The sequence below is a fragment of the Macaca thibetana genome, chromosome 7 (genome assembly GCF_024542745.1).
Source record: "Macaca thibetana thibetana isolate TM-01 chromosome 7, ASM2454274v1, whole genome shotgun sequence".
In the NCBI taxonomy this organism is placed as follows: domain Eukaryota; kingdom Metazoa; phylum Chordata; class Mammalia; order Primates; family Cercopithecidae; genus Macaca; species Macaca thibetana.
Window position 1 is genome coordinate 94,735,227 of NC_065584.1, and position 19,418 is coordinate 94,754,644.

Consider the following 19,418-nt stretch of genomic DNA (forward strand, 5'->3'; position numbering starts at 1 on the left):
GAATGGGCCAGTCCACTTCCCTCTCTCCCACACTCCAACCCAGTGATTAATTCTGTGCTCACCAAGTTTTATCTCTAAAAGGACTATTGGAAACACGAAGACATTCTGGCATTTCTTAGCGCTGTCTTTCCCATAGTTGCATTCCCAGAATATCATGTGTGAATCTCCAATATAGTAAGGAGCATACTAGGTGAGATATTTGCTAATGTATCATTTTCTCCCATGTTCTTCTCATCTTCCTGCCCCCAGCTTCTAATATAATGCCTGAAACATAGTATGTACCAATAAATATTTGAATCAATGAGTGAAGGTGACAACTATAATAGAAAGGAACTCTAGAAACAGAAACAATATGAATTTGGCAGTGATTATAATCTCACCTAAAGAATATGCATTATGTGTTTTGCATATTTTATTATATAACAGAAATCATCTGTGTTGGTGACATTTAATACAGGAGGCATTTTTCTCCTGCCATATGGCAGTGTAAGCCTATTAGAGTATGTTTTACAATTTGTTGGAGGATGTGTCAAAGCAGAGAAGAACCAATATATGCCCACCCAGTCACCACTGGCATATTCAGGAATAAATGTCTCCTTTCCAGGTCCCCACTGTACAGTTCATTCGTTGACACATTATCAGTTGCCTTCATGACAACAAATAATCTGAAACTTGTTTGATAATTTGTGTAAAACTCTCAGATACTTACGTCTACTGACATTAAGCATCTAGGTCTATTCAGGTATTGATTACATTGCTGTTTCTATACACAGAATTAGTTGAATCATTTTTACACATCCCTCCAGTGAGTCTGTTTGGTTAAACAAGCAGGTATAAGTCATCTAAGAGATTAATTCATCCAGTGTGCTTTATATAATGTGTACCCAATAAATGTTTCTAGAGTGTTGTTAGTGAGTTAATGATTTTGAATAAACTCCTAACTATGAGTGTCTGAATATTACAAATTCCATGAGAAAGGGAGACTGGGTTGTCATCTAACTACAGGGAAACTCTTCAAAGAACAACCTCTATGCATCAGCATGGGGCAAATGGTTGTATGTTGAACTGATGTGTGTGTCAATTTAGCAACCCATCAATGTAGATATTAACCAAAAATATAGAATTAGAACCTACTAACACTTTTGAGGTGGGCGTATGCATTACTTACGCAGATCTTTGCCTACTCTAAGAAGATATGGTCCTTGTCTTCATGTTTTCATTTCTTTTATGGGCTTCTTATTGGGTTGGATTGTGTAGGGCTGCTCAAAGGAGAAATACTGTTTTGAACTCCACACAAACTTCATGAGTTAACACTTTTGAAAGAGAGGCATATCATATACTCTGATGGTGTTAGTCAATACAAGCTATAAAGGGAAACTTCTCAGTAAATCATAGTGACTGCCTGCAACATTTCTTAATGTATTTCTGTAATCCTTCTTAAGAAAAGTATATACAGAGGCACACAGTTATCAAATGCACACACTTTATTATTAAAAAAACTTTACTATCCACAGTATTTTCTTATACTTTTTGTTCAAATCGGGAAACAACATTGACTAGATTGATATGTTTATTGTGTTAGAATGATATTCAAGCAATGAAAATTTAAATGTTAACATGTTTATTGACAGTTGTACTTTAGTAAAAGGCATGCATGATTCTATTTGTGGATTTATTTAGGGTAAATTAAGGGCAAGTATAGTTTTTCTTTCTTAGATGAAAAAAAAGTTCAGCCTATGTTTTAAAGAACCATCTGTCTATCCCCTTTCCTCATGGGGTTTTAAAAATGTAGAACCAAAGAATTTCATTGATCCTATTTTGCATCCCCAAGGATTTGCTTCTCTCTGTCCTTTCCCAAGTGTTTGTCATTTCCCATGAAGCTATATCCAACTTTTAAGTACATAGAGTTCCTTTCTTGCTTAATCCCATCATGAGGCTAGAACTATTCTTAGCCAGAGTTAGGCTTTCTTATAATGATTGATGTTATATTTTTCCCTGTAAATCAGTATCATTAGAGATTATGACCAAAATTATATCAAAGCATTCTACAGCTCACTGTTCTTTAGAGGGCCAGTTCTTAGTTATAATTTTTTAAAGTGATCAATTCCAGTCCAAAACAGAATTATAACCTCCTCAGCACACCTCCTAGTTTTCTTGTAGTATTTTTATCCTCATTTCAGTTTCATGGGTATGGAGTCTCAGAGATCCTCTTTGTTTTCTACATATCTCTTAGCCTTTTACTTTGTCACTGACTCCTATCAATACACCTTGGTAATTTGTTTTCGTTTGTCATATGCTTTTCCTTCCCACCGAGAAGGCTCAGGTTCAGATCCACATGGTTGCTCTTCTGTTCAGACTAATCTCTTAATTGAATTCTCAAGTCTTACCCTTCTGTAAGCAGTTCTCCACACAGCTCCTTAAAATACAGCTTGGAAATTCTCATTTTTCCCAAGCACAATTCAAGAAACCCTTTGGATCCAACAACATAAATAACAAAAGCTACATTCTGGCCGGGCGCGGTGGCTCAAGCCTGTAATCCCAGCACTTTGGGAGGCCGAGGCGGGCGGATCACAAGGTCAGGAGATCGAGACCATCCTGGCTAACACGGTGAAACCCCGTCTCTACTAAAAATACAAAAAACTAGCCGGGCGCGGTGGCGGGCGCCTGTAGTCCCAGCTACTCGGGAGGCTGAAGCAGGAGAATGGCGTAAACCCGGGAGGCGGAGCTTGCAGTGAGCTGAGATCCGGCCACTGCACTCCAGCCTGGGTGACAGAGCAAGACTCCGTCTCAAAAAAAAAAAAAAAAAAAAAAAAAAAAGCTACATTCTTACCTCTTGACCTTGCAACACAGTATAACTCCTACTTAAACTCTCTGTACCTCCTTTTCCTGGTCCCTCACCCAGCACCAGTTCATTTTCCTTCTCGTCTCATATGAATGGGGTTTGCTAAATGGTGGAGAATGGGAGATGCTTGTCCATTACCATCCCTCCTACGTGGAAGACTCCTTCAGTGGAAAATTCAACTATAGAATATATTAAGGGTTTTGGGGTTGACAAGTCTGGATTTGAATCCCACATCCTCTTCAAGTCATGCCAGTTTAAACACCTTAACTGGAAGATGGAGATAATACAGCCTTTGACGGATGAAATAGATGTCCATGTGAAAGTATGTGCTGCAATAATGGGGACAATTATTAATGACTATTATTTAGGTAGTAATCAGGGTGAAAAGTTGTTTCCAGTTCTGTTCTTAACCCTGATGTGACAGTCTAACCAGCTGTGTTCAGTGGGCTGGGTCCAGTCATCTTAAGGCCAGTTCTTCAGAGAGGGTCAAAGCTTGTGTTTCCGCTTCCCTAAGGGCCCCCAGATTAGCAAGAGTCTTGCTGGCAGGTGGAGTATCCATGCCTGGCAATTGTTCTCACTGGCAAATACCTTCTCTTTAGTTTCTTCTAAATAGCATCTCACTTCAGATTTGCTCAAAAGAGCAGATTAAAGAGAGTGTGTGAACTTCGGCCTGGGTGTGAGATTGAAGAAGGAAGGGCAATGACAAAGTGAAACTCTTTTTCCAAAGCGATTTTGTCAGGACTGAATAGTTGTGAAAAAAGATCTTCCTCATTTTTAAAAAAATTTCCCTTCCATTCATTGAAGTCTGTGTTGCAGCCTGAAAAGACACTAATCAAAAACTGAAACCGGATAACTCTTTTTAATACTTCCTATGAATACAGGAAAATATCTTGAAATTAATCAAAGTAAGGTGAATAATTTAATCAGAACACATAATAAATATGTAACTCTGGTTATGTTAAGAACCCATGGAGAAATATATTAGTCTCCACTTACAGCAAGTGAGTAATAATATTAACAATAATAACAGTACTTGACACACCATCACATTTGGTCCTTGTGGCAATCCTACCCAAGAAACAGACCATGAATCATGTTTTTCAAAACAAAGATGGCACTTTCTCCAAACATCAGTCTCTTCGTTATGGATCAAAAAAATAATTTTTGATTTACAGCAGCTACATACAAGAGTCCATATTTTGAATTATTACTTTCTTTTGAGTAAATCTAATTTTAAAAAGAATATCAAATATGTTTTATAGACATATGTAACATTTTTATTATGGAGAAAATGTAAGGTAGTTCGTGTTCAAGGGAAAAGGTTTAGAAAATACACATTATGAAAATATGAGCTAAAAATGTTTGCTTATTACTCGTAGAACTCTCGTTCAATTATTGGTGCATTTCTTTTTGTTGCATTTTCTGCTATGTGTGTATATTTGAAATTATAGTTTTACGTAACTCCTTTGATTCCATTTAATATCATAGCATGATGTATTATAATATCTTTAATAATCTTTGAAAACAAGATTCTTGACAGCTTCTTGACATGGCATAATAATGTAATTAGCTAATCTTTTTGAAATGAAAATCTAGGTTTTTCACAAAAAAGTGTTTTTACTAGGATGAAGTTTTCCAGTTGTTTTCAACAACTACCTTTAATTACGGAGGAAACTTTCTCAGAAGCACAACTATTATGTCAGAAGATATAAACATTTCAACAACTTTTTACATATTTCCTCCAAGAACAGTTTTATTTAAACAAATTCATAATCACTACAATATCTTCAGAAAGTGTCTTGAACAGGTAGTATATATACAGTTTTCATTCCAAAGTTACACATATAGAAAAAGAAGCAAATAATTATTTAAATAAATGTGTCTGTTTGATCATCACTGCTGCCTGAGGACCCGGCACTCCTGTAAGTCATCCTATACATTATAATTATAACCCATACCAGGAGAGGAAAAACCAGACAACTTCCCTTGGGGATTAGTCAGCACATAGTTTGTACATTACCTCTATAGAGGAAATTGAGTGCCAAGTGAGGTCTGGGTAATATAATACAGCTGGAGGGCCCTCATCTTTTATTCCCACGTCTTTCTTGGCCTCCCGGTGACCAAAGTGCCTCTCATCCTCCAAGCTCATCAGTTCCTTGGGACCTGGTTTGGATCCCCTTTTCTGTGCACTTTATTCTACTCATCACAGTGCATTCCACTTAGGAACTATTGGAGATCAATAGTTTTGTCTGGTTCTGTTTTTTAATACCAAGTTCAAACTACCTGTCTGCATTAAAATGAGTGTTCAGGAAACTGTGTTAAATGAATGAATGTATTTTCTAAGTTATTAGTGAATGGAAAAATTTTCAGTGACCAAACTGCATTGATGAAAATTTCTCAACTCTAGTAGAGCCCCCGATTATACTGTGTTTATCCTGAAAAGCCTTAATAGGCATGAAAAGACTCAATATATTGCAATCATGCTTCCTTTGGTATCCATAGCATTTCTCCTTTTTGTCTATTTTTTAATGTAATGAATTTTTTATTAATAAAGGTGGTGTTTTAACTGCTAATGTCTCTCCTTTTTCTGTTTTAATGAGAAAATGGAATATGTTGAAAAGGAAAGGTTTTAGCCGCATTTTTCTGGTTGAAAATAGAAACGTATAGCTTGCTTTTTTATTTGTGTGCTAAGGATATTATTTAGGAAATCAGCTTAGTGTTCAGGAAGCCTTCTCATGAACACTATCTAGTAGGGTCACCATGGTTAAGCATTTGGTCATCAGTTAAATTATTTTTTAATTAAAAATTTTCTTTTAAGTTATTTATGCATTTGCTTCTTTATTAAGTGGAAAAAAATAAAGTGAGTGCTTCATAAGACTGGCCAAGGGAAAAACACACAATAGTTTATCCTTTGCTTGGAGAGAGTGAGCCTAATGCTGAGAATAGTTTTAGATCTATAGAAAAATTGAAAAGATAGTGCAGAGAGCCCCCATGTATCCTGCCTCTATTTTCCCCTATTATTCATGTTTTACATGAGTGTGATACACTTGTCACAATTAATAATGTATCACAGTTGATACATTATTAAGAAAAAGTATACATTGTCAGATTTTATCCAATGTCCTTCTTATACCATATTACGTTTAGTTGTCATGACTCTAGGCTTTTCTTGGCTAGGATATTTTCTTAGATTTTCCTCTTTTCAATGACCTTGAAAATTTGAGAAGTACTTGTCAGATATTTTGTAGAATTCCCCTCAACTGAGATTTGCCTGATGTTTTTCTTACTATTCCACTAGAATTAGAGTTTTTAGAAGGAATACTACAGAGATAAAGTGCCATTCTCATCATGTCATGTCGAAGATATCTGATATCAACATGACTTGTCAGGTTTTTCCTCGGTATTGTTGTTATTTTTCTCCTCTTCCTGTTTTTCTCACTCTTTGGAAGACAATATTGTGCATAGCACAATAGTTCACACACTAAAGGTGTGAGGAGTTAGAATCAATCTCATTGAGTGTGGATTCTTACGTACATTATTTGGATTTTTTTGCATAGGAAATTTGTATCTAATTCCCACATCATTTGTTGAAAAAATTATCCTTTCTCCATTGAATTTCCTTTGCACCATTGTCAAAAGTCAGTTGACGATATTTGAATGGGTCTCTTTCTGGGCTGTCTATTCTGTTTCATTGCCTTGTGCATCTGTTCTTTCACCAATACCATGCTTGCTTGAGTACTGCAGCAGCATTTATTAAGTTTTCAAATCTGGTAGTGTGAGTCCTCCAACTTTTTCTTTTTCAGAATTACGTTGGTTGTTGCAGTCTTTTGTCTTTTCACAGAAAGTTTAGATGCAGTTTCTCAATATTTATGTAATAGTCTGATGGAATTTTGATTGTTGATTGAGATTGTGTGGAATCCCTAAATCAAATTGGGAAAAATTTACATTATTGAATTAAATCTTCCAATCCATGAATATGTAATACCTCTCCACATACTTAGATGTTCTTTGATTTCTTTCATCGTGTTTTGCAGTTCTCTATATATGGGCCTTGTATCATATTTTGTTAGTCTTGATTGCTTTTTTATGTTTGTGATGTTGTAAATAATATTTTTTATAAATTTCAAATCCCAATTGTTCAATGCTGATATATAGAAAAGAAATTTAGGCTTATATATATATATATATATATATATATATATATATATATATATATATATATATGTGTGTGTGTGTGTGTGTGTGTGTGTGTATATATATATTTTGTTTTTTTTTTTAGATGGAATCTCGCTCTGTTGCCCAGGCTGGAGTGCAGTGGCACAGTCTCGGCTCACTGAAAGCTCTGCCTTCCAGGTTCACGCCTCCTACCTCAGCCTTCTGAGTAGCTGGGACTATAGGCACCTGCCACCATGCCTGGCTATTTTTTGTATTTTTAGTAGAGATGGGGTTTCACCTTATTAGCCAGGATGGTCTCGATCTCCTGACCTTGTGGTCCGCCCGCCTCGGCCTCCCAAAGTGCTGGGATTACGGTCGTGAGCCACCGCACCTGGCCATATATTGATCTTAGATCTTATGATCTTGCTATTCTAGCTTATTAGCTCGAAGATATTGTGTTTTATGGATTTTTTTTTAAGATTTGTTGGATTTTTCCACATAGATGATCCTGTCATCTGCCAATAAAGACAGTTTTACTTGTTTACTTATTTCTTTTTAATAGTACTAACTTTTTTTTTGAGACAGAGTCTCATTCTGTCATCCAGGTGCGTGTGCAGGGGTGTGTTCATAGCCCATTGCAGTCTTGAACTCTTGAGCTCAAGGTATTATTCTGCCTCAGCCTCCTGAGATGCTAGGATAAGAGGTACATGCCACCATGCCCATTTTTTTTTTTTTGTAAATTTTTGTAATTTTTTTTTTGTAAAATTTTGTAAAATTTTGGTAGAAATAATTTTTTTTTTCCTTTGTAAAATTTTGGTAGAGATAAAATTTTGCTATGCTGTCAAGGCTGGTCTCAAACTCCTGGTCTCAAGTGATCTTCTGCCTTGGCCTCCCGAAGTGTTGGGATTAAAAACGTGAGCCACTACACCCAATTCCTTTCCTATTTTTATACTGTTCTTTTTTCCCCACTTTGCTCTAGCTAGGACTTCCAGTATAATATTGAACAGGAGGGGTGGGAGAGGACATACTTACTATGTTCCTGATCTCAAAGGGGGAAATGTCTAGTCTTTTACCACTCTGTATGATGTTAGTTCTGAATTTTTGTCGATTTAAAAAAATGTTAGTTTTGCTAATCATGTTTACTGTGAGTTTTTATCATGAATTTTGTTGGATTTTGTCAAATGCTTCCTCTGTATAAATTCATATGATCATATGATTTTCCTTCTTTAGCCTATTTATGTCATGAATTGGTTTTCAAATGTCGAAAATCATTCAATACAGCCTTGCATTCCTAAAATACATCCCACTTGGTTGCAATGTATAGTTATTTTATACATTGTTGAATTTAATTTGCTTGTGTATTCTTGATGTTGTGCCCATTTCCATGAGAGATATTGGTCCGTAATTTTACTATGCTGTACCGTCTTTCTCTGGTTTTGGGATTAGGATGATGGTAATGCTGAACTTAAAGAATAAAGTTGGGATGTATTCCTTCTGCTTCTATTTTCTAGAAAGGATTGCAGATAATTGGTGTTGTTTCCTTTTGAATGTTATGTAGAATTTGCCAGTAAAACCATTTGGGCCTGGTGCTTTTTCTTTGAGGCTATTAATTATTGACTGAATTTATTTAATAAATGTAGAGATATTCAGATACTCCATTTATTTCTGTTAGTAGGAGATTTCACAGTTTGTGCCTTTCAATGCATCAGTCCTTGTCATCTAGGGTAGGAAATTTGTGGGCATAGATTTTCTCATTCTGTTCCTTTGTTATTCTTTTAATGCCCGTATAATATGTAGGAATAATACCTCTTTCATTTCTGATATTGGTAATTAGTGTCATTTCTCTTTAGTTCTTGGTTAGCTTGGCTAGAGGTTTCTCTATTTTATCAAACTATTCGAAGAACCAGTTCTATGTTTGGTTAATTTTCTTTTTCTGTTTTCATTTTCACTGATTTTTGTTACAAGTTTTATTTCTTTTCTTCTACTTGCTTAAATTGTTCTTCTTTCTCCAGTTTCCTAAAATGGAAGCTAAGGTTATTAACTTTTAGTATTTCTCCTTTTCTAATACACTCCTAATACATTGAATACTATAAATTTGCCTCATGCATTGCTTTTACTATACATAAGCTTTGGTAAGTTGTATTTTTATTTTCATATAGTTTAAATAATGTTTTATTTCTCATGACTTCTTTTTGACCTATGGATTTCTAAAAATGCATGGATTTGGTTTCGTGGTTTAATTCCCAAATATTTATTTCTATTGTTATTAATTCTACTTTAATTACATTGTGGCCTGAGAACATACTTTGTATGATTTCTGTTCTTTTAAATTTGTTAATACAGGTCTTCAGTTTTTTAAGCCAAAATTCATGTTGTATCAGTGTACTCAGTTTTGGTTTCTAAGGTTTGAGTAACTCTAACCATACTTGTAAAGTGGCATATTAAACATAATGCCCAGTTATTGAATTAAATAAAAATTGTAATGGCCAAGCAGATTATCATTGCTGGCATTTGCTGCAGGAGGGCATTATAGAAAGTAGGTGTGGCTTCCTTAATGTGGAGATTGAGCCTAAAGACAAGGCAGGGTACACTCTGTGAATTAAGTCTCTAATAAGAAGCAAGGAAGCTATGATTGTATCTTCAGTCTTCTAACTCATCAGTGGGAAATCTTATGGGTTAGAGGATCAAAAACTCTGTGTAAGGACTTGAACTGATTTTGGAAGCTATAAATAATAATTTGGCCCTCAAGCTGTGAGCCTGGGATGTTCCTCATCCTAAAAAAAATGAAATGATTCTGGTACATTAGTAGGAGTCAGTGAGGATATCTTCCTCATAATAGATCAAGAGACATCTAATCCTGTATTTTTGTTTCACCTGTCTTCAGTTCTAGTTGATTATTATATTTTAATCATATCTTCCTTGCCTCTGTCTTGTGCTCTTTCATGTGACTGGCAACTCAAACTTGCTGACTTTCCCTGAACACCTTTTGTGCCTCCATGCTTTTGTTTTATCTGTCCTACTGGGATATTATACACATATCCTCGTGGGTTCAATTCTTACATCTTACTTAAGACGTAAGTCAAATAATCTTCCAAGCTCTCATAAAAGTTGGTTAGCACCTCTGTCATGGCACATTCTATTTAATATCTTGTATATTTATCTGGATACTGCCTAATCTACTCTAGTAGAAGGAAAACTCAGGTATATAGGTATTTAAAAGTCTTATTAGGTAAATAAGTAAATTAGGGCACTGTGTGATTATGTTTTACTTAATAATAAATGAACAGCTATATGATGTAGTTAAATATACAGTTTAAAGTGTGATAGTCCTGTATCTTCCTAATGGGATCAGTAATAACAGGATCAGAGTTGTGTCCAAGTTAGATGATACTAAAGAAATAGTACAGATAGGACAAAATGAAACGAACCTGAGGGAGAAGGAGGAAAAGTTTTGACATGTGCTGATGGAGAATTGAAGCTCAGGTTAGGACACCTGAATGGGAGGTCATTTGCCTAAGAGGGAAAAAAAAGTGTAACAGTAATGTTTTTAGCCAAGTGCAGTGGGGAGTATGGCTAATGATATTAACCTGTAAAAAGTTTGTGTTAGAGTGGTACATTTGGGAAAACTAGGGATGCTATCCTTCAGGGAATGCATTTTTAGTAAACTGATCTAAAACCGTTGTCCTTTCAGTGATCTAAAATCAGTGAAACCATTTTGATGTCAACAAATGGCTTATGAGACTGGAGAAACTTTATTTCCTGAGACTTTTCTTCTCCAGAGGGGAGAGCTATGAAGAAGAATGCAAAGTTGGCTCCAATCAGCTCTTTAACATCAAAAAGATGGAGACATGATCCGATCTTTATTTTAATACACTGATACAAGGAAGTCTCTTAGAGTTTGAATAGAAATCCTAAGGATTTGAGCCAATTGTAGAAATCTTAAATGGTAGTTCAATCCTCACATTGTGGCTCTGGAAAGTTCAGCCAAATATAAGGGGATGACTTCTATACAGCCTGTACCCGGCACAATAATACATCTTCCTCCAGTCATGGTTATGCAGTTGATCTCTGTGCAGTTATTTAGAGGAGTGGATTTCAAACTTAGCTGATCACAAATAACCTGCTTAAAAATAGGCAAAGAAGTTGAATGGGCATTTCTCAAAAGAAGACATACTCATGATCAATAAATATAGGAAAAAGTTCTCAATATCACTAATCATCAGATATCTAAGTGCACATTAAAAGCAGAGTGAGACACCACTTCATTCCAGTTAAAATAGTTATTATAAAAAAGATGAAAGATAACAAGTGTTGGCGAGAATGTGGAGAAAAGGGAACACTTACGTACTGTTGGTGGGAAAGTAAATTAGTAGAGCCATTACAGAAAACAGTTTGGAGGTTCTGAAAAAAATTAAAAGTAGAACTACTGTATGATCCAGCAATCTTACTTCTGGGAACATATCTAAAGGATGTGAAATCAGTATGTTGAAGAGATATCTGCACCCCGTGTTTATTGCAGCACTATTCACAACAGCCAAGATATGGAATCAACATAAGTATCTATCAGTGAATGAACGGATGAAGAAAATGTGACATGTAACCACAGTGAAATGTTACCCAGCCGTGAGAAAAAATAAAATCCTGTCATTGTCAACAACATGGATGGAACTGGAGGACGTTATGTTAAGGGAAATAATCCAGGCAAAGAAAGACAAATACTGCACGATCTCACTTCTAGGTGCAATCTAAAAAAGTGTAACTCCGAAGCAGAGAATAGAATGGTGATTACCAGGGGCTAGGACGGGGGTGGTAGGAGATTGGAGAGATACTGATCAGAAAGACCCAAAATTTCAGTTAGATAGGAGGAATAATTTCAAGAGATATATTGTAGAGCATGTTGACTGTAGTTAATAATGTACCATATTGCATTTTTTGAAAGACAGTAAATTTTAAGTGTTCTCACCACAAAAAATAAGCAAGTAAGGTAATACATATGTTAATTACCTCGGTTTAGCCATTCCACAGGTATACATATTTCAAAACCTCTTTTTGCACATGATTAATGTGTGCTTTAGTATAATTAATTAATTTCAAAAGGAATCACCTGGATAATGTATACAGTGCATAAATTCTCTAGAACAATCAACAGATATACTTATTTAGTAAAAAATGGGATCTAGCCCAGAAATATGCATGTTTTAGAAATGATCAAGTGTTTCTGATGACCAGCCAAGTTTGAGAAGTCCTGAGTTAGATGCCATTGGAGAAGCAAGGGAACATAACCTTTAGTGGTTGAGTGTTTGTACATAAACTCTTAAGAACCTAGATGAAAACAATGGAAAACATAATAGAAATGAGGAAGAAGTATCATCTCTGGGCTGCCTTGTCCAGTAATAGAGATTCTGAGCATAATTTCTTTATTCTTTCAGCTTATTTTTTTAATACTATTATCTAGCAACAATATCTCCAGTATTTAGTCAATGCCCTCATCACCTTCCTGCCAACAAAAACAGCAACAACAAAACGAAACAGATAAGGAGCAAAAAGGGAATGGAAGAAAAAGCAAGGAAGCAAGAGCATTTTTGTTTATTAACATATTTTCTAAGCAAATGGAAATATTCCTATTTTTAATTTTATATCTTACTAAAGTCAATTTAATGCAAGAAATGTGAAGTTAGCAAAGCCTAATATAAGGCCATTTTTAAAAAGCTTTGATGAGACGATATGAACCAAATTTTTTTGCAAACCCACACTATGTTGGAGAGAATATCTTGTTCCTTAGTTCCTCTTTGAATTTCTTAAAATGGTGAAAGAGAGGCCGGGTGCAGTGGCTCACACCTGTAATGCCAGCACTTTGGGAGGCCAAGGCGGGTGGATCACCTGAGGTCAGGAGTTAGAGCCCAGTCTGACCAACATGGTGAAACCCCGTCTCTACTAAAAATACAAAACTAGCTGGGCGTGGTGGCACATGCCTGTAATCCCAGCTACTTGGCAGGCTGAGGCAGGAGAATGACTTGAACCCGGGAGGCGGAGGTTGCAGTGAGCCAAGATGGTGCCATTGCACTCCAGCCTGGGCAATAAGAGCGAAATAAACAACCAAAAAAAGAAAAAAAGGAAAAGGTGAAAGAGAATCACAACAATTAATTCTTGGATGACCTGTAAATTGGTGGATTCCAAACTGCAAAATCAGGTTCTGGTCCACACAGTGTGGCTCCCTTGGGGCTCCTCTTGGGAACCATCTTAGGGCTTCTTTCATGTTGGAGCCTGAACAGTCAGCTGAATCAGCCTACCTCCTGCATTTTATGCTCCCCAGTGATATTCTCAAACCCTATCTTTCCTTTGGGCTATTGAAGACTCTCTGAATGACGGCAGGTAAAATATACATCACTCACAGATTAAAAGTCAAAACCAGAACGTTACATATAGAAAAAAGTAGAGCAATAAAGACTCTCAAGCCTTCTAGGTAATTTAGGCAGCTGTCATAGGTTCCAACCCTTCCGTCCCCATTCTACCATGATGGGCTTGTCTTAAAGGAGACATATATGCATGATTTATTATTAAAAATTAAATCACCAATATTTTTCTAAATTATAAGCAAAAGAATTCTGAATAGTTCATCAAAATCCTCTGGACCAAACTCATTGCAGTGGGGGAAAAGCACACACTTTTTCTCTTGTTTTGTGAAACGTGGCTCTGAAAACTGAAACCTAGGGGAGGATTTGTGTGTGTGCGCTCAAGAGTGCCTATATTTCTCTCTCTCTCTCTCTCTCCTGAACAGTGTCCCATTACACAACCCTGAAGCCTGGCGTTGTGTTCTTGTTCTTATTTATTCCATCCTAGTAAGGGAGACCTTTCTGTCCCTCCTCTCTTCCCTTCTCCCTATGGTTCCCAGAGAGGAACGTGAGTTTTCAAAGTGTCAGAACAACGTCAATGCTGATGTATAGGCCACAGTTGTTTCTCTCAAAAGGCCTTCAGAGCCCTCCCTTCTCCTCTGTTCCCTTCAAGTTGGGAATGATTCATCAGCTGGCCTTTAGCAAGAAAAGAGGCCAGCCTAGGGTCTCGGGCCTTTGACCTCTGTGAAGAGAAAGGTCACACTGAGAGCAACTGTGCAAGCTCCAAAGCTGGAGACACAGGCATAGAAACCCGAGGCGGAGGCGCCGGGCGAAGCGGAGGGGGATGGTGGGAAAGAGTGGGAGTTTAGAAAAGTTAAGAGTATATTTCTAAGAGACTCAGTGGATCAGCTGACAACTGGGGTCAAGGGTCATATTTATGCTAGATTCCCTGAGCATGTTACAGTAACATCTGCTTGTTAAGAGTCTTCAGGGAGCGGGCCTGGGGACCAAGTGCTTCTGACCTCCTTCCACAAAAGGGGGCAGGCTAAGAGATTAGGGGTTCCTATGTGTTTGACTTAACGACTCTCCCCGCCCTCTCCTGGGCGTGATTTGTCAGCTTCACCCCATTTCATTTTATAATCTTGCTAAATATTTAAATGAGCCCCATGGTTGTCAGTGGAGCAGCATCTGAAACTGCAGAAAAGAAAATTAGATTTCTATGGGGGCAAATCTTCGTGAAAAGTATAGAATGAGAAAGATTAAGAGAGGAAGAAGAAACCCAGGAACTGCTGTGTGGTAGAATGGAGTCAGTTCACAAAAACTTCTCAATTTACCACATCACCAACCAGAATGAAAAGTCAGTTGTAATTGTGTGACAAACTTCCTAACAGGAGAGACAATTTGATCATTCATCGTCAGGAGGTTATAACTTTACGTGGTTTTTTGCCTCAGTCATTGATGTCCTAAACTCAACATGAGGACAGAACTCACCATCCAGGGGAGGTTGAGCTGTGAACATTGATTTCACTCTTTTATTGACCTTTTTTGTTTGAGTCACTTTTATGCTTTTTATGCTCCTTTAAAAGTCTTAGGTTTTATTTTCTCATGTCACCAAAGACAGAAGAAAATAAATAGGTTTATAAATAAAAATAAATACATTTTAGATATGTAAAATGCCCTATTTCCATTGTCTCTGGCCAAATTAATAATTAATGAAAGCATAAAGTAGTTACTGGAAAATGGGACTGAAACAACAAAAAATGCACTAAGCTGCTAAATTCTTTTTATTTTTTTAAAAATTATTTTGTGAGTACATAGTTGGTGTGTATATTTATAGGGTACATGAGATACTTTAATGTAGAAATGCAGTAAATAATAACCACATCATGAAAAATGGGGTATCATCCTCTCAAGCACTTACCCTTTGTGTTACAAGCAATCCAATTATACTCTTTAACTTATAACATGTACAATTATTGACTGTTGTTACCCTTTTGTGCTGTCAAATACTAGGTTTTATTCATCCTTTCTATTATTTTTCTTACCCATTAACCATCCTCACTTGTCCCCAAACCCCCACTACTTTTTTTTTTTTTTTTTTATTTCCCAGAAGAACATTTGTGTGTCTACTGGCTTCTAAAATACACATTTTGCATTGGTTACAATTACTCAGGTTATGTGTTCCCATTTCCCATAATTTTTGCCTGGAAGTTTCTGGAAGGACTCAGCTGGGTTTTTTAAAATCTCTTGGTGCCACTGCCGGCTTTTATTTCAGAAGCATAGATACTTGATGCCTTAACCACTAGCATGACTTTCTGTTTTAACCTAAGGTCTCCCATAGAGGAATAAAACCTGGGAGTGGGAGAAGCAGCTTAGAAAATAGAGGCTATTATTTTTAGCTAGAAAAAAAGTAAAAATAAGCAAGTAAGTGGTATCACGTAACACAGCCTCCTCTGGGTTCCATGCATAACAAACTTCATGCAGTCTAACTTTCCATGTAACTGCATGAAAACAATCTGTTTGCTATTTATATGCAATTGCCTTGGGGAAACCAGCTCCATGGAGGAGAATAGATTGTTCCAAGGTGAATTGGATGTGAGTGTATGGAGTCTCTTCAAAGGCAAGGTCTTGGATGTCTGTGTTCATGTGTGTGCACGCGTGCGCACACTTGAGGTCAGGGTAGTTGGTGGTGGGGTGGGTGATGGGAGCTGTTCAAAACCACTTTGTGATTATAAATAATAAAAAAAATTCAATCGGAAGTGCGTTCTGCCAGACTTCACAATAAACCTCCTAGCAGGACATTGAGATTTTCTTAATCAGGGTCAGACCCACAAGCATAAGGCCAACGAGTTCAGTGGGAAAAACGACTCTTCTTCCCAGTTTTTTTTTTTCTTTCTTTTTTTCTTTCATTTGGAAGGAGCCTCCTCATATACATGCAGAGCAATTTTCCAGTACATTAACCTAGGAGGGATCCTCTCTCCGTCAGCCCAAGAGACAGAAAAGTTGAGAAACAGGGTGAAGGGAAGATGGATGGGCCTGGGATATGAGAGAGGACAGTTTTTCCACTGTCCTGCCCTGTACACCTAGGACAAAGACTTCATTGACTGCAATGCTTGACATCAGCCTCATAAACTAGTAGTCAGCACAAAAGGTCTGACACTTGAAAGTACCAGTCCCTGCCTTCTTTCTATTGCAGCTGTGCGCGGGGGTTGGGCCCAACAGTGGTGTCCCTTTGTCAGCCCACAGGACAAGAGGTGAAGATAAATAGTGTTGACTTTAATGTAGTCACACAATTTTGCTATTTCCCGAAAGACAACATTTCCTCCCAGGCCCCACATCATGGGCCCAGGAGAAAGAAGTATCTTCCCTTTAGTTGGGGAGTAAGGGTGGACTGGGCTGGGATCCTGATGAGGGTGTGGAGTGGCCATGTGGCTTGAGGGAAAAGGGTAGATGAAGGACAAGTGCAGAGTCATGGGATCTGCTCCTCATCCTCTCTGGGGAGATGGTTTGGTTTTCATGCATTCCAGCTTGGTCACAGTGGTTTCTTTCGTTTTCTCGAGTTCTTTGGAAATGGCCCTAGAGGGGCAAAATATGGACACGGGAAGGAAGGCTGAAAACATGAACAAGTATATGATTTAAAAGAGTTTTAAAAACCACTGTGGTATCTTTCTGTTTATCACAAAGCCAGAAAGTAAAATGCTTCCCTGAGAGCTTTTTGGTAATCTGACTTTAAAACAAGCACCAAAGTAGATGCAAGAATTCAAGAGTCCTATGTGCTGAAGGGAGGAATTGATCAGGTGTGTGGTCTGCTGCATTTGATTGTTGTTACAATTATTCATTATTTAGCTGGGCATCAGGATAGGTAACAAGTTTTTGTATTATTTCCTCCAGTGTCAGGGAAGGAAAAATTTGAAATACTGAACACAGAACACATCATTGGGGCTTGATGGATTATGACCAAGTTAGATTGGCTGCAGAGGCTCACTCTGCCTGAACATCACCTTAACTCCCTTAACTACTCTGACTGCAGAGTGCCACTGTGATTCTGCCTTTTTTCGCTTTAGAGAGACTATTTGGAAGATAACGTGTGAGCTATTCCCAGTCATAAGCATCTGTCTCCAGTCGGAGCTCTTCATAATCAAAGTGGACTCCAAGAGCAATCCAAAAGTATTTTAGGTGCAGAACGAGGGAAATGTGGAGGCTCAAATACTTATAGACCCCTCATGGCCAGGCTGAAGCAAAGTCAGAACTGAGACATAAACGCCAGAAGGGAGTTACATTTAACCACCAACAGTGGAACTCAGATCAATCACACGTTAGCTGGGTTTAACAACTGGCTGAATTTTCTTTTTCATTCACCTGTCAAGCTGATAAGTTTAGAGCTCCCTTCTACTTATGGGCACCTCATTGTGTCATTTGAGCATATCCTTTAGAAATTACTGATCCTGGTCGGGCCTGGTGGCTCAAGCCTGTAATCTTAGCACTTTGGGAGGTCAAGGTGGGTGGATCACCTGAGGTCAGGAGTTCAAGACCAGCCTAGCCAACATAGTGAAACCCTGTCTCTACTAAAAATACAAAAATTAGCTGGGCTTGGTGGCATGCGCCTGTAATCCCAGCTTCTTGGGAGGCTGAGGCAGGAGAACTGCTTGAACCCTGGAGGCACAACTTGCAGTGAGCTGAGATTGTGCCGCTGCACTCCAGCCTGGGCGACAGAGTGAGACTCTCTCTCAAAAAAAAAAAGAAGAAAAAAAGTTACTGATCCAGGGTATTTTTAAAACTCCATTCTATACAACTCTGCTATAATCTCATTCTAGAGATCATTTCTTGAGGCTAAGATTTAAAGACATTTCCTTTGATGAGAAAATGGCTGAGATTGGATTTTTTTTTTCTATGAATCTTTGCAGAGAAAAATGAATAGTTGCAATTTGGGAAAATAAATTACTTTTTTTTTCTTTGATACAGAGTCTCGCTCTGTCGCCCAGGCTGGAGTGCAGTGGCACGAACTTGGCTCACTGCAAGCTCTGCCTCCTGGGTTCACGCCATTCTCCTGCCTCAGCCTCCCGAGTAGCTGGGACTACAGGCACCCGCCACCACGCCCAGCTATTTTTTTCTGTTTTTTTGGTAGAGACGGGGTTTCACCGTGTTAGCCAAGATGGTCTCCATCTCCTGACCTCGTGATCCACCCACATCGGCCTCCCAAAGTGCTGGGATTACAGGCATGAGCCACTGCCCAAATTTCTTGAAAGTAGAGAAAGTACTGACCAGCTTTGCATTCGTATCAGTTTAACCTTCTTTTTAGGAGAATACAACACATAGCGGATACATCTCTTCATGAACTTGGAGTATTATATTTTGAACTTACCGTGGCTTGCTTTTAAATGGTTATGTGGCAATAATTTTGACCTATTGGTACATGCTTCATGATTTGAAGAAGGTGAGTTTTAACAATTGTCTTTTGCTTTCGGAATTCATTATGTGTAGGATATACTTATGTTTATTTATACTTAAGTAGAGCCTGATTGTTCCAAAAACCTACTAGTTATCTCAGAATGCCACTCCTGTCTCCGTATCTCAGGTCTGTTTTCTGGGGAAACAGCAGTGTGGACCGAATTATGCCCATCTACCTCTGCCTAGTCAACTGCCCCCTTCCTATTCTCAAGGCCTGAGTTCCACCCTCTTCTGGGCTGTCGTACATAGAGTGTCATTTGGCAGCTCTCAGACATGAAAGTGCTGAGCTTCTTTGTAGCAGAGGAAGAAACAACTGAATATGATCAGACAAACTCCAGTTTGAAGGTGTAGGAAAGAGAAGAGGTTAGGGGTGCTTCAAAAGAGTGTGCATGTGATGCTGTGACATGAGCTACTAGAAAATTTGCTATGCTTTTCTGTGTCTTTGGATGCTTCCCAGAGGGCACATGCTTCCACAGATTTTCAGTGCCAACCTATGTCTAAAATAGAGGGGGAACTTTCTGAGTAGCTCTTCTCACAAGCACAAAGTAATTGGATTTGTTTCTTCTCTTTCTCTTCCCCACCCCATTCACTCCCTGTGCTCTGACTCAACACATAGGAAGAACTCTCCACCACAGGTTATC